Source organism: Phyllobates terribilis, unplaced genomic scaffold (assembly GCF_046119375.1).
Source record: "Phyllobates terribilis strain yellow unplaced genomic scaffold, ASM4611937v1 Scaffold_11__3_contigs__length_659146591, whole genome shotgun sequence".
Lineage (NCBI taxonomy): Eukaryota > Metazoa > Chordata > Amphibia > Anura > Dendrobatidae > Phyllobates > Phyllobates terribilis.
Window position 1 is genome coordinate 565,408,975 of NW_027362771.1, and position 25,603 is coordinate 565,434,577.

Genomic DNA, 25,603 nt, shown 5'->3' on the forward strand with positions numbered 1-25,603 from the left:
TGTACTTATGTGTCATCATATTGAGAGCTCAGATGGTATTTTGCCTCAGACATTGGATAAGAGTCAGCCAAACCTGCCAATTTCGTCTAGACAACCAACCATCTAATGTGTATGAGGGCCTCCTGACTCTCCCCAGACAGTTGGTCAGGAGAGAAAGATTGGCCATTTTGACTTTAAACACTCAGCCCTTTTGTTTGATTAACAATAATCTAAAAAGTATGGGCAGTTTTAGTATTGGGTAACAAATTGTATAACTAGTCGAAATTAACTTCTAAAACATTATATGTGAGAAGATCCTACTGGTGGGTCATGTGATCTTAGACCACCAGTGACATCTAAAATAAAAGGTCTCTTTAGTCCCTTTCCAGAGATTTCTGTCACCATCCCATACTGTACATGACGTCTTAGGACAAAAAGGGCATAGATGTGAAAATTTATTTTCTTAGAACGTTGTGTCTCCTTGATATATGGAGAAGTGTTGTAAGACGTCTCCACAAACGACTGTTCATCTAGCTCAGTCAATTAAGCAAATGCGCACCATTGCAACACGGTAGACAATGAAACCATGGAGTCAGTGGGGCTGTAAACAGAGACTATAAAACTTTACCGTAAAAGAAACCTAAAGACTATGTATATACTTATACTTTGTACAGGGCAGGATCTCATGTTAGGACAATGAAACTCCCTGTCTAATGGAATGGCTCAGCAGGAAAAGGCTCCTTGAGGTCTTGGCAATGGTTAAGATTCGAGGGTAGTGTCCATTGTTGTGCTGTTCTAAAGCCCCCCCATACACACTGGATTAAAGTCATCTGAACCCGCCAATTTCTGCATGTGTGGCATATCATCTTATGTGTATCGGGCCTCCCAACCAGACGTATAATATCAGAGAGAGGAACGTCATGTTATTTTAAGAAGCTTGATTCTTTTTCGTCCCAGTTTTCTGGCAATGGCTTACTCTACTCTTCCAATTAATAACACTTGCACACTAGGCCGAGAGTGCATGTATACCACGGACTCGGAAAAGATAGTTGTCGGACAAATAATTTCTTCTTTTACCACTATCTAGGTGTGAGTGTTTAATGTGTCTAATGCTTTTTCTACTAATAGAGTTACTTCAGGTCATGAGAGTGTTTCTCTATAACAGATGTGGGATTGCCATAGTAGGAGGTGCCAACATCTTTTAGAAAGATCCGGTTAGTGCAGAAATCCCAATAATTTGGCAAGCAATAAAAAAAGACTTATTCAGATCACTAGTTTAGGTCCTCCGGGGGCCAGCTACAGCAGGAAATCACGTCATTCTGAGGCCTACACTAGTACTATGGCCTTATCACTAAATACTAGCTGTGTTTATCAATTTGATGCACTATAGTAGTAGTGTAGGATGCAATATAGGCCTTATATGTATACAGTATATTGAACAGGGATGACAGACAGTCAACTCTAAAGTTGACCATACACAGTTGATAGAAGTCATATGGCCAACAACTATCTCTGTCTCACCCGACTCTCCATACACAGGAAAGTTCGAGAGCCGTTGCCAGACTTCTATGTGTTCCCTAGACTCTTCTTCTTCCTCTTGACTCTTCTTCGTCCTCTATACTCCTTCGACTCCTCCAGACTCTACTCAGTGCTCCAGTCTACTCTTCATTCTCCATATTCCTTTTTGTCCTCCAGAATCTTCTTTGTCACCCAGGCTCTTCTTTGTCCACCAGACTCCTCTTCATCCACCAGACTCCTCTTCGTCCACCAGACTCCTCTTCGTCCACCAGACTCCTCTTCATCCACCAGACTCCTCTTCGTCCACCAGATTCTTCTTCGTCCTCCAGACTCCTCTTCGTCCAGATTCTTCTGGCCGTAGCTTATCTCCACTCCAAACAAAAGGATTGATCATTGAAATTTGGATCAATCTCTCCCCCAACATCATCTTTTGGAGGAAAGTCGGAAAGCTCTCATAGGCATTAGATGGTTGGCCAGTCCCACAAATACGATGGGTTTGGCCAACAGTCTAATGTGTATGGGAGTCCCTGACTCTTCCCCGACAGATGATGTCAGGAAAGATCAAGATCCAGCATGTCCAATTTCGGACAACTGATCCTTTTTTATTCTCCAACAGTTAAGCCACTGCCAAAGATGCCTGACAGTGGCTCTTCATAGAGAACACACTGTGTATGGGAGAGACAGCCGAGATAGCTGCCAGCTGGACCATCACTCAGCCAACAGTTACCTAAACTGTGTGGTGAGTTTAACACTACTATTTTGGCCTTATCATTCCGTAGATGTGTTTATTAATTTGATACACTATACTAGTAGTGTAGGACACAATATAGGCCTTACATATATATTTTACTCTGATGACCACTTAAAGACCCATTACTGACCTTCTGAGGAACGACCATCACCACAGAGACCACCTATTCTTGCCAGAGAGGTTCAACTCGCACGTATTAATGAATGTGTAGTAGGCTCCATCTTGGGGCAAGTTATCTTGTTTTGCCGTTATAAATTGCTGTTCTTCAGACACTATTGATAACATGACAATTTTCACGAAAAAAGATGCATTTTACTGATAGCAACCAACTTGATACCAAGTCGGTGGCTCGTCAGATGGTGGTGTTGATCTACAGATTTCACCGCTCCCAAGATCTGTTTTTGGTCCCCCCCCCCCCGAGCTGTAGACAAATCACTTCTAATACGCTCTGTCTGAACCGTTCTTCATGGTCAGACAACAATAGCTATTAGGGTCAGTTCTCAACAGGAGACCAAACCCTTCTCATCCACCGCTGTGTTTGTTGATGCAGAGCTGAACAATGCTGAGTAGCACAGACCTCAGGAACTTGCACCATGAACTGGCGCCTTGGACACACTCCGAAACTGACAATATAAGGGGCTATCTCTGATGACATCTGTGATGGTGAAAACATTGTAACGTCTACGGACAGGACCCAACATGAGTTGCATTTTTTTATATTTTTGGTTTTTTTCAGCTTTTTTTTTTACTGCTTGACTGTTAGTGAATATCTTACTGGTAATGTTCGTCTGTTAGTCAATTCATCCTGGACTGTTAGAAATAACTGTCACTAGGCTCCGACTTCCCCGTTTCTTCATCATTTCTTCCTCCTTCTTTCTCCCAGGTGAAATGACAGCTGCATTATATCAAAGGCGAGTGCGGATGGGGGAAGGGGTGAGTTGGATGCATTGTGTATAAATGCTTTTAGATGACTGAGAGTGAGATCATGCAGAAAAGCTAAGGGAAAGAAATGGGATTAAAGGAGGAAAATAAGGAGGAAGTAGTGGGGGCAAGAGTATAGGATGTCACACGGGCCCCTGAATTTTCTTTTAAAGTTGAGCTAATCTCGGCCCAAGAGAGGCTCTGGCTCAAAGTTCATACTTGATGTCCCTAAAGGGTATGAACAGTTTTGCAACTACTTTTTTTGTTGCTCCAAAGAATCTAACACACAAATAATGAATCACCTCTGTAGCCATTTTTGGTTATAAATCTACCATTTTGTGTATGCAGCTCCTATGCAGACAGATGTGTCTCCCTGGTTACAGGTTACCTCCCCTTCACTCATTTTCTCCTGCTTGGTTGCCCTCTGCTCTACATCTCCATTAAAGTTAACTTTGTTGGGCTAGCTGCAGTTCCTTGTACAGCCTGATGGCCAGGAGCGCTGCCATGCAGGGAAAAATTGGAAGGTGGATCGGCACTTCACCAACGTTGCATTCCCTTCATTCTCAGGATTAATGGAGGTCCTGGAGGTCAGACCTCAACTGTGAAGACATATCCTTGCACTGTATCATCATTTTATACTACAGCTGCCAGCACTGTAAATGGAGAAGGGTTTGAAAATCAAGGATCCAGTTCTCTGTCATATTTGCTGCTATCTCCTGCATTCCCATGAGTAGAGATGAGTGAACCCGTACTTAAACGTTCGGGGGTTCATACCGGACAGTTGGTGTCCCCCAGACACCTAAACGCCGAACATGGACTTCTCCCGGAAGTTCATCACAATTTTCAAAGTTCCATAGGAAGTCCATTGCAGACAGAGAGAGAATTTTCCAGCTCAAAAGTTCACGTCTGCGTTATTTTCAATGGGGTTCTGTTTCAAATTCGGGTACAGTTCTTGCTCCGGAACCGAACTTTGGAATAAAGTTCAGGTAGGGTTCCAGAACCCAAACTTCCATGGGTTTGCTCATACCTACCTATGAGCAATAAATGGAGCAGTGATGCACATGAGGCACTATAGATCTGAACACTCCAGAGCCACCGTATCACAATTGGCAGGGGGTCCAAGTGATGGCATCCTAGTGATCAGCATTCATGGTGCAAACTCCAGATGATGTTTCATAAAAAAGTTGGCCTCATGTCACATGGCCAGTCTACACCATGAACCATCCATAAAGCAAATCCGGCTTCTATTTGTAAATGTTAGACTCCTTTTCCACAATGATTTTGCAAAACTGTGTCAACCAGCTTTGAACCCATAATTATAGTGGAGGATGTAACAAAGGCAGACGAGCTAGGGATTAGTGTTAACAGATTTTGCTGTCTTTGCCTGGCAGGCATTCTTCACTCCCTCAGTTCTTCTCAGCTGGTTGAGCACACCCACACAATGTGGGATTTCTTCGACTTCCTTACATGTTGGAATATCACAGAACTTTGTGGTCTCAGGAAACAAGTCCACTCTGTTTTCACGTTGTGGAGACAGAGGCCGAGAGAGCAAAAACTCTATTGTTTTAGGAGGGGATGTAGGACAATGTCAACCTTTGTTTTCCGTTCAGTGACGTCTTTTAGAGCTCCCGTTCACCTCGTCCACCTCCCCGCTTCCCCCTCTGCTCTTCTCTTTTTCAATTTAGCTCTTTTTAAGATTTCCTAAACCCTGTCAACCTCATGTTAAAGGAATGGCAGTCAAGTGGTCTACCTTTAACCTCCTTAAGGGTTGGTCTGAATGGTTATTTAGGACCACCCAGACTGCTCTAACACCACCCACCCAAATTATACTTCTCAGAGTCTCTAGGAATCTTACAACATGAGCAAAGGAATAAGATCATCGCCGGTACAAAAGAGATTACCCAAGTAACAGCTGCAACCAGAGGTTTTAGAACGTCACTGCAGAGTAGAACGTAGACCACCAGGACAATTATCATCTATGAGCAGTCAGGAGGTCATTAAAAATGCACAGAAATACATATATAAGAAGTAATACAACAACCCAATACTTCCAGATAATTTGGATTCATTGGAATGAGAAAGGAATAATATGGTAATGAAATATCTGTAACGCTGCTACTGGAGTCCCCGCATGGTTCCCCTTCTCCCTCCATGCAGGGACACCGACAGACTCACTGCCGCGGACACATTGTTACCTCCCTGTCGCTCGGCTTGTCCCTTGGCGTGCTCCCTGCTTCTTTCCTAGTACTGAGTCCCAGCGGCATACCTAGTGCGCATGCGCTGTCCTGTACTTAAAGGGCCAGCAAATGCACCTGCTAAGATGCCCTCAGCCAACAGCTGGGAGGCATCTTGTTTAAAAGGCACCCTCCCCAATAGGGAGGTGCCAAAGCAACGAGTTTCATTAGTATGTTAGTGGTGCAACTAGTGAGTTGTACGGTCTCCTGGTCCTGGTGTAGCCAGTGTCCTGAACCCCTAGTCCCTGGTGCTTGTGTAGCCAGTCTTGAATCAGTAGTCCCTGGTCCTTTTGTGGCCAGTCCTGAACCCTGAAGCCTCTCTGGCGGTACGTGAACCAGTATCTGAGACCTGTGTGACCAAATGTGTGCCATCTGAGTCGTCTGTATATCCGGACTGTCCTATCAGTCTCCGAATCAGCCCTGTCTGTGACTCTGTGTCCGTAACCATTCTACCCGTGGATCTGAACCTAGTAGTCTGAACGGAGCCTGAGTCCTATCCCTATCTGCGTACCTGATCCTTGGGGTCAGCAGCTACAGTACCGGGTACTGCCTAGGAGTGGTACCTGGTGGCTACCTACAGCTCAAGCCTGACTCCACCGTCAGGAGCTCCAGTGAGCAACAGGTAGCCACTGAGCTATGCCCCTCCTAGGCAAGCTTGGCCCCATGGCACAGTGGGTTCATTAACCACGTGGGCCACCTGTGAGCGTAACAGTATCAATGAAATGTAAAAAAAATATATCAGTTTCTAGCAGTCTGTGTTTACTGACAGATTACAGCTGAAGGTGGGAGTCTCAATACCAAGACACGCCGTGACCAGCTTATCATGGTGATTTCATGAAAACTCATGCTCACTATAAGTCTAATGAATGGTGTGGTATTGGTTGCGTTTTTTTCTATATAGGGAGCCTGAAAAAAAAACATTTAAAAAAACTAATGAAGAGTGAAAGCTTTTCTGTACTATAAAAATACTGCTTCAGAACTGCACAAAAAAACTCATAACAGGAAGGGGGAAATGCAGCAAAAATGCAATAATCAGAGAAGATTGCTATTGCAAATTATTGTGGAAGCTTGCAGAAAAATCTGAATTTACGCTATGTGTGAACACGGTCTTAACGCCCTTCTAAATGCTGAATGATCAGTCAATATTGCCAAGGAAGCAGGGTTGGACCATAGAAAAAATATTTTGTCCTATTCCTAGGTGCCGAAGAGCTTTCCTATGATTTTTAAAGTCACTCTATGTGACTGCAAACTTGTGCGCACTGTGAGAATTCTCCGATGCCAGCGATGGGAGAGGGCGGCCATGTGTCCCCAAGTATGCGATTTGCTTACCTCCGGCAACATTCTGACTAGACTTGTCTGGCCTCTCTCAATAAACTACATTATTATTATTATTTATTATTATAGCGCCATTTATTACATTGCGCTTTACATGTGACAAGGGGTATACATAATAAAAACAAGTACAATAATCTTAGACAATAGAAGTCACTGACTGGTACAGGAGGAGAAAGGACCCTGCCCGCGAGGGCTCACAGTCTACGAGGGATGGGTGAGGATACAGTAGGTGGAGGCAGAGCTCGTCGCGCAGTAGTATGTTGGAGTGGTGGAAACTGTAGGTTGTAGGCTTGACCTTTTGAAGATATCCACGGTAGGCGAGAGATGATATGTTGGGGTAGAGAGTTCCAGAGTAGGGGGGATGCACGGGAGAAATCTTGTATGCGATCGTGGGAAGAGGAGATGAGAGGGGAGTAGAGAAGGAGATCTTGTGAAGATCGGAGGTTGCGTGCAGGTAAGTATCGGGAGACTAGGTCACAGATGTATGGAGGAGACAGGTTGTGGATAGCTTTGTATGCCAAGGTTAGGGTCTTGAACTGGAGTCTCTGGGTAATCGGGAGCCAGTGAAGGGATTGACAGAGGGGAGAGGCTGGGGAATAGCGGGGGGACAGGTGGATTAGTCGGGCAGCAGAGTTTAGGATAGATTGGAGGGGTGCGAGAGTGTTAGAAGGGAGGCCACAGACCAGTAGGTTGTAGTAGTCGAGGCAGGAGATGACGATGGCGTGCTTTAGGGTTTTTGCAGATTCTTGAGTAAGGAATGTGCGAATCCGGGAAATACTTTTGAGTTGGAGTAGGCAGGAAGAGGAAAGGGCTTGGATATTTTGAAGGAGAGATTAGAGTCCAGGGTTACCCCAAGGCAGCGAGCTTGCGGGACTGGGGAGAGTGAGCAGCCATTTACTTTAATTGATAGGTCAGTTGGGGAGGTTGAGTGAGATGGGGGAAAGATGATGAATTCTGTTTTGTCCATGTTCAATTTTAGAAATCTAGCAGAGAAGAAGGATGAAATAGCGGACAGACATTGTGGGATTCTGGTAGAGAGAGGAGATATCGGGTCCAGAGAGGTAGATCTGTGTGTCATCAGCATAGAGGTGGTACTGGAAGCCATGAGACTCTATGAGCTTTCCCAGGCCGAAGGTGTAAATGGAGAAGAGCAGGGGCCCTAGGACTGACCCTTGCAGTACATTGACAGATAGGGGGCAAAGGGAGGAGGTTATGTGTGAGTGGGAGATGCTGAATGTCCAGTCTGTTAGGTATGACAAGATCCAAGCTAGGGCAAAGTCTGTGATGCCGAGAGATGAGAGAATCTGTAGTAATAGAGAATGGTCCACTGTGTCAAAAGCAGAGGACAGGTCCAGGAGGAGGAGGACAGATTAATGTCGCTTGGATTTGGCTGTTAGTAGGTCATTGGTGACTTTAGTCAGGGCAGTTTCAGTGGAGTGATGAGGTCAGAAGTCAGATTGTAAGCTGTCAAAGAGAGAGCAAGAGGACAGTGGGAGGACAGTTCAAGATGGACGTGTTGTTCCAGTAGTTTTGAGGTGTAGGGGAGAAGTGATATTGGGCGATAGCTCGACACAGACGATGGGTCAAAGGAGGGCTTTTTGAGGATAGGTATGATTAAGGAGGGGAAGACACCAGTTGTTAGTGATAAGTTGAAGAGATGGGTTAGGGTTGGGTTAAAGACTATGGTGAGGTTTGGAATGAGCTGGGACAAGATCGGGTGGAGTGGACAGGTGGTGAGATGTGATCTTGAGAGTAGAGCAGAAAGTTGATCTTCTATGCTGGCTGAGAAGATGGTTTTGGAGGAGGAGTGATAAGTAGTTATAAGGAGGGACTGGGGGTGTTGTAGGCCAAAGCTTTCTCTGATATTATCAATCTTCTGCTTGAAGAATGAGGCAAAGTCTTCAGCTGAGATGAGATGAGAGGAGAGAGAGGATGCGCTGGGGGATGGAGGAGAGAGTTGAAAGTGTTGAATAGCTGTTAAGGGTTGTGAGACAGGGAGGATATGAGAGATGAGAAGTATGTTTGTTTTGCTGCTGTGGGTGTGGACTTGAAAGCAGTGAGGGACTGTTTAAATGCAATGAAGTGCTCTTTGGAGTGGGATCTTTTCCATCCCTGCTCAGCAACTCTGGAAGCCTGCCTCAGTTCTTTGGTCAGGCTGGTGTGCCAGGGTTGCCTGTTGATTTTGCGAGCTTTGGTATGTGCGATTCGAGAGCTACAGTTAGTGTGGTGTTATATAGAGTGTCAGCTGCAGCATCTGCATTGTGTAAGGAACTTACAGTACAGACCAAAAGTTTGGACACACCTCATTTAAAGATTTTTCTGTATTTTCATGACTATGAAAATTGTACATTCACACTGAAGGCATCAAAACTATGAATTAACACATGTGGAAATATATACTTAACAAAAAAGTGTGAAACAACTGAAAATATGTCTTATATTCTAGGTTCTTCAAAGTAGCCACCTTTTGCTTTGATGACTGCTTTGCACACTCTTGGCATTCTCTTGATGAGCTTCAAGACGTGGTCACCGGAAATGGTTTTCACTTCACAGGTGTGCCCTGTCAGGTTTAATAAGTGGGATTTCTTGCCTTATAAATGGAGTTGGGACCATCAGTTGTGTTGTGCAGAAGTCTGGTGGATACACAGCTGATAGTCCTACTGAATAGACTGTTAGAATTTGTATCATGGCAAGAAAAAAGCAGCTAAGTAAAGAAAAACGAGTGGCCATCATTACTTTAAGAAATGAAGGTCAGTCAGTCCGAAAAATTGGGAAAACTTTGAAAGTGTCCCTAAGTGCAGTTGCAAAAACCATCAAGCGCTACAAAGAAACTGGCTCACATGAGGACCGCCCCAGGAAAGGAAGAACAAGAGTCACCTCTGCTTCTGAGGATAAGTTTATCCGAGTCACCAGCCTCAGAAATCGCAGGTTAACAGCAGCTCAGATTAGAGACCAGGTCAATGCCACACAGAGTTCTAGCAGCAGACACATCTCTTCAACAACTGTTAAGAGGAGACTTTGTACAGCTGGCCTTCATGGTAAAATAGCTGCTAGGAAACCACTGCTAAGGACAGGCAACAAGCAGAAGAGACTTGTTTGGGCTAAAGAACACAAGGAATGGACATTAGACCAGTGGAAATCTGTGCTTTGGTCTGATGAGTCCAAATTTGAGATCTTTGGTTCCAACCACCGTGTCTTTGTGCGACGCAGAAAAGGTGAACGGATGGACTCTACATGCCTGGTTCCCACCGTGAAGCATGGAGGAGGAAGTGTGATGGTGTGGGGGTGCTTTGCTGGTGACACGGTTGGGGATTTATTCAAAATTGAAGGCATACTGAACAGGCATGGCTACCACAGCATCTTGCAGCGGCATGCTATTCCATCTGGTTTGCGTTTAGTTGGACCATCATTTATTTTTCAACAGGACAATGACCCCAAACACACCTCCAGGCTGTGTAAGGGCTATTTGACCAAGAAGGAGAGTGATGGGGTGGTACGCCAGATGACCTGGCCTCTACAGTCACCAGACCTGAACCCAATCGAGATGGTTTGGGGTGAGCTGGACCGCAGAGTGAAGGCAAAAGGGCCAACAAGTGCTAAGCATCTCTGGGAACTCCTTCAAGATTGTTGGAAGACCATTTCCGGTGACCACCTCTTGAAGCTCATCAAGAGAATGCCAAGAGTGTGCAAAGCAGTCATCAAAGCAAAAGGTGGCTACTTTGAAGAACCTAGAATATAAGACATATTTTCAGTTGTTTCACACTTTTTTGTTAAGTATATATTTCCACATGTGTTAATTCATAGTTTTGATGCCTTCAGTGTGAATGTACAATTTTCATAGTCATGAAAATACAGAAAAATCTTTAAATGAGAAGGTGTGTCCAAACTTTTGGTCTGTACTGTATGTCTGTAAGAGGGAGAAGGGATTCAGAGAGTGAGTGTAGATCAAGGTGTTTAAGATCTCTGCAAGGGTGTGCAGGTTTGTGGAGTGGGAGTTGTGGACCTAGAGAGGAGAGGGAGGAGAATGTAAGTAGGTTGTGGTCAGAAAGAGGGAGAGGTGAGTTAGAGAGGTTAGATAGGGAACAGAGGCAAGTGAAGATGAGGTCCAGACTGTGGCTATCCTTGTGAGTGGGTGCAGAAGACCATTGAGCAAGGTCGAAAAAGGTAGTGAGAGATAGAAGCTTAGAGACAGCTGAGAGGGAAGTGTCAATGGGGATGTTGAAGTCGCCCATGATGATAGTGGGGTTGTCAGCGGAAAGGAAATGAAGCAGCCAGGTGGTGAAGTGGTCAAAGCAGGTGGTGGCTGACCCTGGGGGGCAGTAAATGACAGCCAGCTGGAGGTTGGAGGGGGAGTAGATGCGCACACAGTGCACCTCAAAATAGGGGAGGGTAAAGAAGGGTCGCAGTGGAATTGGGGTGAAGGAGCAGTTATCTGACATGAGAAAGCCAACTCCTCCACCATGCTTGCTGCTGGGGCGGGGGGTGTGGGAAAGGTGGAATCCACTGTATAAAAGTTCAGCTGGAGAGGCCGTGTCAGAGGGGGTGAGCCAGGTTTTGGTGATGCCGAGGATGGAAAGTTTGTTAGTAATGAAAAGATCATGGACGTATGAGAGTTTGTTGCAGACAGAGCGAGCGTTCTATAGGGCTCCTGTAAGTGGGACTGGGGAAGCGGGGGCTGGGTGGATGGGTATAAGGTTAGAAGGGTTCTGGAAATTTGTGGTATATCGCGGCAAGGAGGTAGAAGTGACTGTAGAGATGTGGTGAGGAGGGACAGGATTTGGGGAGATATAGCCGGCAGTGAGGAGGAGCAGCAGAGAGTATGAGATGGCTGTCTGTGTTTGGAGACACAGGATTGAATGTTGAGGAATAGTTCTGAGGAGCAGGTTAGATGGATGGGGAGGATGGAGGGAGAGATGATCAGTTCTTTGCTAGGTGTAGGGATTAAGGAGGTTAGTAGAAAGTTGAGGACTATAGGGGAGAGAGTGAAAACAAACACAAACATTGTTTACAGTGTCCAGCTATCCAATTACCTCTAGCTCCCTTCAGGTTCAATTCAGGTACAATTCATATTTCTACACTTAAGCGATGAGACACTTCAGGCGATGGACGCAGATCACATACATGTGGTCACACGCCTGCTGCTCCCAGTGCCGACACCGAAGATTCCTCACAGTGCAAAGTCCACGCGATGTGAGGGTTCACAAGTGTGCAGTAACAGAGTAACTGCAAGCTTGTACCCTAAGGTCGGAAACGCCATTATTGGAACACGTGGAAACGGGTGGTCTCATCAGGACCCTGTGTTCATTGCATAATCAATCCTACTCATAAAACTCATCTTCTCACACAGGTAATAGTTGATTGTAGGGGCTTTGGAACACCCTGTGATCTGGTGATTAATAAAGGACCATTCTAACACAAAATGATTGACCAGGGAAATAAAAAGAATAAGCATGGAAGGCTCCCTCGCCCACATTTCTTACATTCTAGTTTTTTTACAGCCAAGATGAACAATAAGAAAGCCATGTATACAGTATAAAATGCATGCAGTAAAAAATAACTGCATAAATGTAAAATAAGGTGGTGCCCTTCCCTGAGGATGTTAAAAAAAAAGTGGCACTTTTTTTTCATTTGTAATCAAAAGGGAAATCTCTACAGGGGGTCAAAAATATAATGGAATTCCAAAGGCTATGTTCACACACGTTGGGTTTTTCAGCGTTTTTTGCTGCTGATTTTTATGCAAATTTTCAGCTGTGTTTTGCAATACCAGCAAAGTCTATGAGAACCCTGAATTCTCTGTTCACACATCTTGGGGGTTTTTTTGCTGCACATTTTGTGCCTTGGTTGGGTTTTTGGAAAATAGAGCATGTCACTTTTTTCAGCTTTTTTTCACCCATAGGAAGTAATGGGTGGTGAAAAAACGCTTTAAAAACTCACCAAAAATCACCGGTAAATTTTTTCAGCGTTTTTTTAAGCGTTTTTGATGGCAAAATAGAATGGGGTTCTTTTTTTCATAGAACTTTATGTATATGCATAAATACAGACAGAAGGACAGTGAAAAAAATGCTGAAAAAACGCACAAAAAAACGCATAAAAAAATAGCAAAACCTGCATTTTTGACGCAGCTGATTTACTGCCAGAGATTGGGTTTTGCTGCAGATTTGTGATGCAGAAAAACCCAACGTGTGTGAACATAGTCTAATATACGCTAAATATGCATTAAGGGCTCAAGAAAGGATGATACAAAGTGATGTGTTCAAATGTCAGTACGGAGAACTCTGAGTGGGGGGATGTTCACTTGGACTAAAGCAAATGATACAATCTCACCACTAACCAAATGTTCTGGGTTACAGCACTCTTGTGGTACTTGCATCTGAACATTTTACACATGACATTGTGAAGTTGCAAAAACAATATTTTGCATAACAGCTGAAAGATTATTCTAAAATCAATCAGATGGAATCTATAAATCAAGAAAATGGAATGAAAAACTATATCAAGTTTCTCATCAAGTGGCCCTTACATAGAATAAAGGAGATTAGTAAGACCAGATACGACATAGCGTGAGACTGAACTCTGCACCCTCTGTGTGACATCACCATTCAGGACTATAACTGTGCTGTGCATCCTCTGTGACATCACCATACAGGACTATAACTGTGCATCATCTGTGACATCACCATTCAGGACTATAACTGTGCATCCTCTGTGACATCACCATTCAGGACTATTACTGTGCTGTGCATTCTCTGTGACATCACCATTCAGGACTATAACTGTGCTGTGCATCCTCTGTGACATCACCATTCAGGACTATAACTGTGCTGTGCATCCTCTGTGACATCACCATTCAGGACTATAACTGTGCATCCTCTGTGACATCACCATTCAGAACTATAACTGTGCATCCTCTGTGACATCACCATTCAGGACTATAACTGTGCTGTGCATCCTCTGAGACATCACCATTCAGGACTATAACTGTGCTGTGCATCCTCTGTGACATCACCATTCAGGACTATAACTGTGCTGTGCATCCTCTGTGACATCACCATTCAGGACTATAACTGTGCATCCTCTGTGACATCACCATTCAGAACTATAACTGTGCATCCTCTGTGACATCACCATTCAGGACTATAACTGTGCTGTGCATCCTCTGTGACCTCACCATTCAGGACTATAACTGTGCTGTGCATCCTCTGAGACATCACCATTCAGGACTATAACTGTGCTGTGCATCCTCTATGACATCAGCATTCATGTCTATAACTGTGCATCCTCTGTGACCTCACCATTCAGGACTATAACTGTGCTGTGCATCCTCTGTGACATCACCATTCAGGACTATAACTGTGCTGTGCATCCTCTGTGACATCACCATTCAGGACTATAACTGTGCATCCTCTGTGACATCACCATTCAGAACTATAACTGTGCATCCTGTGTGACATCACCATACAGGACTATAACTGTGCTGTGATCCTCTGTGACATCACCATTCAGGACTATAACTGTGCTGTGCATCCTCTGTGACATCACCATTCAGGACTATAACTGTGCTGTGCATCCTCTATGACATCAGCATTCATGTCTATAACTGTGCATCCTCTGTGACCTCACCATTCAGGACTATAACTGTGCTGTGCATCCTCTGTGACATCACCATTCAGGACTATAACTGTGCTGTGCATCCTCTGTGACATCACCATTCAGGACTATAACTGTGCATCCTCTGTGACATCACCATTCAGAACTATAACTGTGCATCCTGTGTGACATCACCATACAGGACTATAACTGTGCTGTGATCCTCTGTGACATCACCATTCAGGACTATAACTGTGCTGTGCATCCTCTGTGACATCACCATACAGGACTATAACTGTGCTGTGCATCCTTTGTGACATCACCATTCAGGACTATAACTGTGCTGTGCATCCTCTGTGACATCACCATTCAGGACTATAACTGTGCATCCTCTGTGACATCACCATTCAGGACTATTACTGTGCTGTGCATTCTCTGTGACATCATCATACAGGACTATAACTGTGCTGTGCATCCTCTGTGACATCACCATTCAGGACTATAACTGTGCTGTGCACCCTCTGAGACATCACCATTCAGGACTATAACTGTGCTGTGCATCCTCTGTGACATCACCATTCAGGACTATAACTGTGCATCCTCTGTGACATCACCATTCAGGACTATAACTGTGCTGTGCATCCTCTGTGACATCACCATACAGGACTATAACTGTGCATCATCTGTGACATCACCATTCAGGACTATAACTGTGCTGTGCATCCTCTGAGACATCACCATTCAGGACTATAACTGTGCTGTGCATCCTCTGTGACATCACCATTCAGGACTATAACTGTGCTGTGCATCCTCTGTGACATCACCATTCAGGACTATAACTGTGCATCCTCTGTGACATCACCATTCAGAACTATAACTGTGCATCCTCTGTGACCTCACCATTCAGGACTATAACTGTGCTGTGCATCCTCTGAGACATCACCATTCAGGACTATAACTGTGCTGTGCATCCTCTGTGACATCACCATTCAGGACTATAACTGTGCTGTGCATCCTCTATGACATCAGCATTCATGTCTATAACTGTGCATCCTCTGTGACCTCACCATTCAGGACTATAACTGTGCTGTGCATCCTCTGTGACATCACCATTCAGGACTATAACTGTGCTGTGCATCCTCTGTGACATCACCATTCAGGACTATAACTGTGCATCCTCTGTGACATCACCATTCAGAACTATAACTGTGCATCCTGTGTGACATCACCATACAGGACTATAACTGTGCTGTGATCCTCTGTGACATCACCATTCAGGACTATAACTGTGCTGTGCATCCTCTGTGACATCACCATTCAGGACTATAACTGTGCTGTGCATCCTCTGTGACATCACCATACAGGACTATAACTGTGCTGTGCATCCTTTGTGACATCACCATTCAGGACTATAACTGTGCTGTGCATCCTCTGTGACATCACCATTCAGGACTATAACTGTGCATCCTCTGTGACATCACCATTCAGGACTATTACTGTGCTGTGCATTCTCTGTGACATCATCATACAGGACTATTACTGTGCTGTGCATCCTCTGTGACATCACCATTCAGGACTATAACTGTGCTGTGCACCCTCTGAGACATCACCATTCAGGACTATAACTGTGCTGTGCATCCTCTGTGACATCACCATTCAGGACTATAACTGTGCATCCTCTGTGACATCACCATTCAGGACTATAACTGTGCTGTGCATCCTCTGTGACATCACCATACAGGACTATAACTGTGCTGTGATCCTCTGTGACATCACCATACAGGACTATAACTGTGCTGTGATCCTCTGTGACATCACCATTCAGGACTATAACTGTGCTGCGCATCCTCTGTGACATCACCATTCAGGACTATAACTGTGCTGTGCATCCTCTGTGACATCACCATTCAGGACTATAACTGTGCTGTGCACCCTCTGAGCCGTCACCGCTCAGAATGATGTAACTGTATGCATACCACGTGTGACATCACAATCCTGGACTGATTTCAGACTTTACGATTTATGACTACGCTGTGCTACCTTTGTAACATCACTATCAGTGTTTGTATTATGGTTACAATTTTATTTCCACCATCAAGGATTATGTGCAGTGGTGTAACTTGAGGCTTGTGGGCTCCAATGCAAAATCTCCAACAGAGTTGTCAACTACCACTGGTCTTTAATAGTATTGGTCTTCTCATATGGGCCAAATAGGCATTTTGGGCCCCTGTAGGCTCAAGTTCCTGGGTGTGACTGCGACCTCTGTACCTTCTATAGTTACGCCCCTGACTTTGTGGTATGCTGATTGAGTAACATGACCATTTGTTTTCGTACTGTGCTCCTACTGTTACATCACATTCTTGGACTGTGTGATTGGGCTCCCTCAGTGACTTCACCATTTATGACTATACTGTGCTCCCTCAGTGAAATCACCATTTATGACTATACTGTGCTCCCTCAGTGAAATCACCATTTATGACTGTACTGTGCTCCCTCAGTGACATCACCATTTATGACTGTACTGTGCTCCCTCAGTGACATCACCATTTATGACTATACTGTCCTCCCTCAGTGACATCACCATTTATGACTGTACTGTGCTCCCTCAGTGACATCACCATTTATGACTGTACTGTGCTCCCTCAGTGACATCACCATTTATGACTGTACTATGCTCCCTCAGTGACACCATTTATGACTATACTGTCCTCCCTCAGTGACACCATTTATGACTATACTGTCCTCCCTCAGTGACATCACCATTTATGACTGTACTGTGCTCCCTCAGTAACATCAACATTTAAAATTATATAACTGTACTGCATTCCCTGAGTGACATCACCATTCAGGATTTGGTGACTGTAGCGTTCTCAGAATGTGACATCACTATTTAAGACTGCACTGTGCTAAAATTCTGATATCACTAGAAGTGTCTGTGCTGTGGTCCCTTTTTAATTTCAACATACAAGACTGTGCAACTGTGCTGTGCTTATCTAGTGGCATCTAGTTGTCTACAGCTGATCTGTGTTTCTTCTGTTACATCACCATCTTGGACTGTGTGGCAGCTTCCTCTGTGACATCACCATCCCTGACTATACTTGGCTCACTCTGTGACATCACCATCCTTGACTATATTGGGCTCCCTCTGTGACATCGCCATCCCTGACTATACTGGGCTCCCTCTGTGACATCACCATCCTTGACTATATTGGGCTCCCTCTGTGACATCACCATCCCTGACTATACTGGGCTCACTCTGTGACATCACCATCCCGGACTATACTGGGCTCACTCTGTGACATCACCATCCTTGACTATATTGGGCTCCCTCTGTGACATCACCATCCCTGACTATACTGGGCTCACTGTTAGAACCTTGCTCTTAGGTTTTTTCCTTTGCTGGTCACATGACCTTGTTGGCCTATTTAATCCTGCTCCGCCCTTCTGGCTTTGCTGGACTTCATTGTATAACTACTTTCTTGCTAGCCTGTGCTCTGTATCTAACTCTGTTAGTTTGCTTGGTCTTCGGACCTCTATGTTCTATATATTTTGTTTGTTCGTCTGTCTGCTACTATTTCTGTTAGGAGGTGTCCCATTTTCCTCCCAGTCCTTAGTACTTGTAGGGATTCCTTCCCCACATCTATAGGTCTCCGTACAGACTAGCTTAGGACTTTAGCAGGTCTGATCGCAGGATCAGGTTCCCTGTTACATCGTAGGGATAAAGTTGAGTTCTATCGTAGGGACAGATCTCCTCTCTTTCCTTAGCTCTGGTAGCAGAACATAACAGTAAGTCCAGCCTGCAAATTCTCTAAGGAAAGATTTTTCTGTTTCATCATGGTGTCGGTTCAGGATTTGGCTCATCGCCTGCAGGGACTCTCTCTGGAGGTGGCCGAGCTCCGTCAGCACGTGAGTAACTGTCCTGGAGCACATTTCTTGGAGCCTAAGGTATGTTTGCCGGATTTATTTTTTGGTGAACACCGAGAATTTTTTTCATTTAAAAATGCTTGCTTATTGTATTTTCGTTTGAGACCCAAGTCCTCTGGGGATGAATCCCAGCGCATAGGGTTTATAATGTCACTTTTGCGCAAAGAGCCTCAGGAGTGGGCCTTTTCTTTGCAACCTAGTGATACATGCTTCAGATCAGTGGATAGTTTTTTTTCTGCTTTGGGACTATTATATGATGATCCTGACCGTGTCGCATCAGCTGAGACTGAGTTGAGACGTTTGAAACAGGGATCAGGTAATGTGGAAAAATATTGTACTCATTTCCGTCGTTGGTCTACTCAAACAGGGTGGAACGATTCTGCTCTGAAAAGTCTATTTCTTGCTGGGCTTAATGAAAGGGTTAAAGACCTGCTAATTGCTTATCCTACACCTGAAGATTTGCAACAGGCTATGCAATTAGCTATACGGGTGGATAGGAGACTGCGTGCAAGGGTTAATGAGAGCAAATCCTCTGCTATGGCAGTTTCTGGTTATGAGAATGTGTGTACTAACAGTGGTGAACCAATGGAGATTGGATCGGTGGCACCTCGCTCTCAAGAAAAAGACCGTAGATTTTCTGAAGGCTTGTGTTTCTATTGCGGAAAATCTGGTCATTTGATTAAAGGCTGTGAGCTTCGTATGAAGAAAGAAAAAAAAATGGTCAGTTATGCCCGTATTGCCTTTTTAAATTCCAAGGGTATATTTTTAGCTGCTTCCACGATTGCTCAGGAAAAATTAATGGAATTTCGGGTGTTTGTTGATTGTGGGTCTACTCTGAATGTAATTGATGGGGGATTCTTGGAAAGACTCAATTTAAAACCCGAACCTTTATCATCCCCCATTGCTGTGGTTTCTGTGGATGGTTCCCCTTTGAAGAATATTACTCTCAAGGTCTGTGAATTTCCTCTCACTATTAATGGTGTTCACCATGAGAAATTGGATTTGGTAGTTTTGAATAACTTGCCTTCTCCAGTAATATTGGGATTGCCCTGGTTAAAATTTCACAATCCTGTACTGGATTGGTCTACCAGTGAAATTAAATCCTGGAGCCATAAATGTTATGACAAGTGTTGTAACGGGCGTATTGCAGCTTTGGATAGGGGAGAATTGCCTGTTCCTATTCAGGATTTTTGGAGAGTTTTTTCTGAGAAGGAATCGCAGGTTTTGCCTCCCCATAGAGACTATGATTGTTCTATTGAATTTGTCCCTGGAGCGACTCTTCCTAAAAGTCGTTTATTTAACCTTACTATTCCTGAGAGGAAAGCTTTGGAGGAATACATACAGACAAGTTTGGCCGCCGGTCACATTAGGCCCTCTAAGTCTCCTGTGGCGGTTGGATTTTTTTTTGTAAAAAAAAAGGACGGCGGTTTACGTCCTTGTCTGGATTTTCGTGAGATTAACAAAATTACTGTACGCAATCCTTACCCACTGCCATTGATTCCTGATCTGTTTAACCAGTTAATGGGGGCCAAGTGGTTCTCTAAAATTGACCTTAAGGGGGCATACAATCTGTTGCGCATGAAGGAGGGTGACGAATGGAAGACTGCTTTTAACACTCCTGTGGGTCATTTTGAGAATCTGGTTATGCCTTTTGGTCTTACTAATGCTCCTGCATTTTTTCAGAATCTTATTAACGACATCCGTCGTTTGGGTCGTTCTCCAAGTTGGGATCTGCCGTGCCTGAGGAGGAGAATTTTTCCGGTGATTTGGAGAGAGTTTGGACGGATGTGCGTGGTAATCTTCAGGAGGCCAACAGAAAATCTAAAGACTACTTTGATAAGAAACGACAGGAGGTTTTGTTCGCTGTTGGTGACATGGTTTGGTTGTCCTCTAGGAATCTGCGGTTGAGGATTCCTTCTAAGAAATTGGGTCCCAAGTTTGTAGGGCCCTTTAAGGTGCTTCAGGTTGTCAACCAATCTGCTGTTAGGTTGGAGGTTCCTACCTCCTGGAGAATTAATCCGGTATTTCATGTCTCTCTGTTAAAAAAAAGCTGTTGTGTCAGATGGTGACGCCTCTGCCTCTGTTCCTCCGGTGGTGGAGGACGGGGAATATGAAATTTCTCGCATCCTTAACTCTAGACGGTATAGAGGTAGTTTGCAGTATCTTGTGGCCTGGAAAGGTTTCGGATCCGAGGATAACTCTTGGGTGAGGTCAGATGATGTTTCCGCGTCCAGACTTATCGGAGCGTTTCACAGGAGATTTCCTGATAAGCCTGGTCCTAGGGGATCCGGAGGATCCTCTTAGAATGGGGGGGTACTGTTAGAACCTTGCTCTTAGGTTTTTTCCTTTGCTGGTCACATGACCTTGTTGGCCTATTTAATCCTGCCCCGCCCTTCTGGCTTTGCTGGACTTCATTGTATAACTACTTTCTTGCTAGCCTGTGCTCTGTATCTAACTCTGTTAGTTTGCTTGGTCTTCGGACCTCTATGTTCTATATATTTTGTTTGTTCGTCTGTCTGCTACTATTTCTGTTAGGAGGTGTCCCATTTTCCTCCCAGTCCTTAGTACTTGTAGGGATTCCTTCCCCACATCTATAGGTCTCTGTACAGACTAGCTTAGGACTTTAGCAGGTCTGATCGCAGGATCAGGTTCCCTGTTACATCGTAGGGATTCAGCTGAGTTCTATCGTAGGGACAGATCTCCTCTCTTTCCTTAGCTCTGGTAGCAGAACATAACACTCACTCTGTGACATCACCATCCTTGACTATATTGGGCTCCCTCTGTGACATCACCATCCCTGACTATACTGGGCTCACTCGGTGACATCACCATCCCTGACTATATTGGGCTCCCTCTGTGCCATCACCATCCCTGACTATACTGGGCTCACTCTGTGACATCACCATCCCTGACTATACTGGGCTCACTCTGTGACATCACCATCCTTGACTATATTGGGCTCCCTCTGTGACATCACCATCCCTGACTATACTGGGCTCACTCTGAGACATCATCATCCCTGACTATACTGGGCTCACTCTGTGATATCACCATCCCTGACTTTACTGGGCTCACTCTGTGACATCACCATCCCTGACTATACTGGGCTCACTCTGTGATATCACCATCCCTGACTATACTGGGCCCACTCTGTGACATCACCATCCCTGACTATACTGGGCTCACTCTGAGACATCACCATCCCTGACTATACTGGGCTCACTCTGTGACATCACCATCTGACTATACTGGGCTCACTCTGTGACATCACCATCATTGACTATACTGGGCTCAATCTGTGACATCACCATCTCTGACTATACTGGGCTCACTCTGTGACATCACCATCCCTGACTATACTGGGCTCACTCTGTGACATCACCATCCCTGACTATACTGGGCTCCCTCTGTGACATCACCATCCCTGACTATATTGGGCTCACTCATCACCATCCCTGACTGTATTGGGCTCACTTTGTGACATCACCATCCCTGACTATACTGGGCTCACTCTGTGACATCACCATCCCTGACTATACTGGTCTCACTCTGTGACATCACCATCACTGACTATACTGGGCTCACTCTGTGACATCACCATCCCTGACTATACTGGGCTCACTCTGTGACATCACCATCCCTGACTATACTGGGCTCACTCTGAGACATCACCATCCCTGACTATACTGGGCTTACTCTGTGACATCACCATCTCTGACTATACTGGGCTCACTCTGAGACATCACCATCCCTGACTATACTGGGCTCACTCTGTGACATCACCATCCCTGACTATACTGGGCTCACTCTGTGACATCACCATCCCTGACTATACTGGGCTCACTCTGAGACATCACCATCCCTGACTATACTGGGCTCACTCTGTGACATCACCATCCCTGACTATACTGGGCTCACTCTGTGACATCACCATCCCTGACTATACTGGGCTCACTCTGTGACATCACCATCTCTGACTATTCTGGGCTCACTCTGAGACATCACCACCCGTGACTTACTGCACTTTTTATGTGACATCATCATCCTCAACTATATCGCTCAGTGACATCACCATTCATTCAGATTCACCTATTGGTTCGACTGCATAACTGCACAGAGACACACTAGCATGCATCGCCCATAGGATCTTATGTTAAAGAAGTTTTCTACCTGTTTTTTAAAAGGGGCAACAAGGAAGGGATAGTTGTATTACTGCTCCGAACCTCCTCTGTTCCTGCACTGCCGCTCAGGTGACTGTCACTGGGACTGGAAGTAATGACTTCCTGTCCATACAGTCACGTAACCACTGAGCCCACTGATTGGATGCAGTGTTAGGCAACTAATGGACGGGCGTTCAGGTGACCATTTGGGTGGGGCGCCATCCCGTTTGATCCCGGCATGGGTTCGTAAAGGGAATTAACACTTCTTTATTCATTTCATGGTGATGCCTTCCCTGTTGCCCATTTTGGGGTAATAAACCTCTTTATGAAAATGTATACTATGTGATGCTTCTGCAGATATGGGAACCCGATGGATATTTTTGGCATACGATAGATATATGAGTAAAAGGTAATGTGAGCAGAGCCTATTGGCCCATTTAGATAAGCCAATAATCGTCAAACGAGAGATGTCTCTCTATAGACCGCCAATCACCCACCCAACGATCATTAAAACATCGTTATCGGCAGCACATCGCCCAGTGTAAAGATGAGATGCGCTGCCGATAACACGGTATTGTATTGGCGATCGATCTGTCCCCGTCACTGTGTAAATAGGCCAGTAAACGGCCGCGGATCCACTTGTATGTAGCCGATCGGCAGAGATTTACCAGCCTGGATCGGCCAGTCTAATCGGGCCATAACTGATACAGAAAGTACTATGCCTTTAAAAAGACTAATGTGCACTTAGATATATCAACCATCAAGTATGGACTTTCTTGTTCTCTGCACGAGAAAATGTCTTGGGATGGCTGTCTGCTCACTCATACATAGACTGTAAGACAGACTGGCATGTACTTTGGGCCACCAGACTAATATAAAATATTAAAATCCCATAGTTGCCACAACATATAGAGAAGAGGATATCGAAAGGCAAATATGAGTCATCCGTACACCAGTTTGCTGCAGTTTGCCACAATACCCACATGTTCAAATATAGTCATAAAAGTAAGTAGCGAGAAAGCCACACATGTTCACACTGAATCTGGGCAAATTCATATAGCTGGAAAATTTACAGAGTTTTATTGTATAAGAAGTTCACAGCTGCATTCGAAAGTCTGCAACCTTCAGAGCTGGAATCTTCTCTAATTCTGTTGAGCACGAGTGTCATTTCCTAGCCTATACTTACCAACTCTCTAGGAAAACGCACCAAAAAATGCAACAAAACCTGCTTTTTGAATGCAGCGTTTTTACTATCAAGAGAGCAGGTTTTGTCAGAAAAAAAAACAACAACATAGCCTTAGAGATAAGGGGGAGAAGAGTTGGCAACGCACAAACCTCCGGTAAGGCAGCGGTCAACCAACGTTTCCTTCATAGTCCGAGCATTCAGACGCACATTCACAAAACGGCGGAGCTTTAGTGGAATTAAAAAAGGGAACTAGGGAATTAGTCTATGGAAAATAGAGCGTGTTTATGCCTAAATTTGAGTCAATGTATGTATAAGTTGGCAAATATTACATTGCAGCGTAAGGGGGGATTTTGATCCCTGCTATGGGGTCCTCTATGTCCTCCATAGTTGCTAAGTAAAAAAAAATACTTCAAATAGGATCCTGATTGCGGTTCAAAGCGTGAACCTTGGTTTTTGTTTGCAGGACTTGCTGAATAAAGCACAAAGTAAGACGTTCAGCACGACTCCTTCCTGTTATAAAACCTCAACTCACCGAAGAGGAACATAGGAAACAAAACTCAGCATCAAAAGGTGCATAAAAATAATAAAAAACCATATCTGTAAGGTAGTGAGTCAGGTCATTACGTCTGCTTTGTGTAGACACCATGACGACAGGGAAACTACCCACTTGCCATAACACACATCTTATTATTATCACACATTATACTTTTCCCGGAAGAGATAGTGAAGATGTAACCAAGAGGGGAAACCAGAAAAAACCCTGCAGCTAAAATACTGATAGAAATATTACAGTGAATCCCCACTTTCTGCACAATTTTTTTTCCATGCTGATAATATACGTACATAGTTTGTGCATGGTCACCTGGCAACTCTAAAGATGGCAGCTACCACGGACCCATAAACAGGCTTAGCGCTAGCTACTCCATTTTCCAGATCCCAGGGGTTGCCCTTGCCTTTAACCCCTATACAAGGATCTGGACTTAACAAGGATCACTGGGTTGGGGTCACGGAATTAGCTGCTGTCCGGTGGTGTGAGCTGAAGGCAAAAGGGGTCGCTATATGGGGTCAATGCCAAGAGGTCATGTCAGGGATAACATTGGGTGGTATACTTACAAGCCATGGTCAGAGAACGGGATAAATCAGGACAATGGAACAGGAGCACAGAACAGAGCTATAGACCAGATAGCAGAAGTATTGACTGGCAGTGGAAGTCAGAGCTTCAGGGGTTTAAATAGCTGGCAGCCCCACCCAAGGAAGGAGTGATCAAAACCACACCAAAATTAAAGAATCTCTCCCATCTATATATTTTTTAATTAAATGTATGTATGTTTGCAGGTAATGTAGTGTGAATTTATTAATATACTCACCTACCGCTGCTCTCTCCGGTGTCCAGTGCCTTCTCCTCCACTTCTCCATGATGTCACAGCTTTGCACAGACTCTCCGGGTCACATTGTGCTCTGCATGACCCAGAAGTGGCTTTTACGATGTAGGTCTATGGAGCCTCAGAACAAGGCTTACATTGTCACAGCTCACAGGAGCGTATAACATGGCCGACTGCTATGCGATATTTTATCGGATAGCACTCGGCCCAATGTTATACTATGGGGCAGTGCAGATCGGCGATTATTTTCTCATGCCGATTCTGCATGAGAAAACAATTACAGCATGCTGCGAGACTCGGCTTACACGCACCCATACAAGTCTATGGGTGTGTGTGAAACATCGGACTGCACTCGGATGACATACGAGTGCAGTCTGATGTACTCGCACAGGAGAGAAGAGTCAAGGGAGAAGATGGAGAAATTAAGTTCTCCATCTCCTCCGTACCTGTGCTGAGATTCTCTCATGTGAGAGAATCGGATCATACTCAGATGACACTCCGATCAAACTCTGACATGCATAATCATTCCGATTCTCTCGCATGAGAGAATTGATGCATGTGAGCAAGCCCTAAAAGAGACTTCTGGCTCACACATAGAGTATACAGTGGGCCAGATAGTCAGAACT

At 44.7% G+C, this 25,603-nt stretch overlaps 1 protein-coding gene across 10 annotated transcripts in view; it reads left to right on the plus strand.

Moving 5' to 3' along the window:
• S1PR2 (sphingosine-1-phosphate receptor 2) overlaps positions 1 to 25,603 on the plus strand; it is an 88,467-nt gene that overhangs the window by 32,856 nt on the left and 30,008 nt on the right. For 3 of the 10 annotated variants that reach the window (XM_073654108.1, XM_073654107.1, XM_073654106.1), the window contains one exon: positions 3,132 to 3,181. The exons of 3 other annotated variants lie outside the window; for them this stretch is intronic. The gene's annotated coding sequence lies outside the window, so the exon portion shown is untranslated. Of the gene's footprint in view, positions 1 to 2,118; positions 2,237 to 3,131; positions 3,182 to 19,932; positions 20,037 to 24,027; positions 24,166 to 25,603 lie in introns of those variants that run through there. 4 more of the 10 variants (XM_073654109.1, XM_073654112.1, XM_073654111.1 and 1 more) reach the window with 4 other exon arrangements.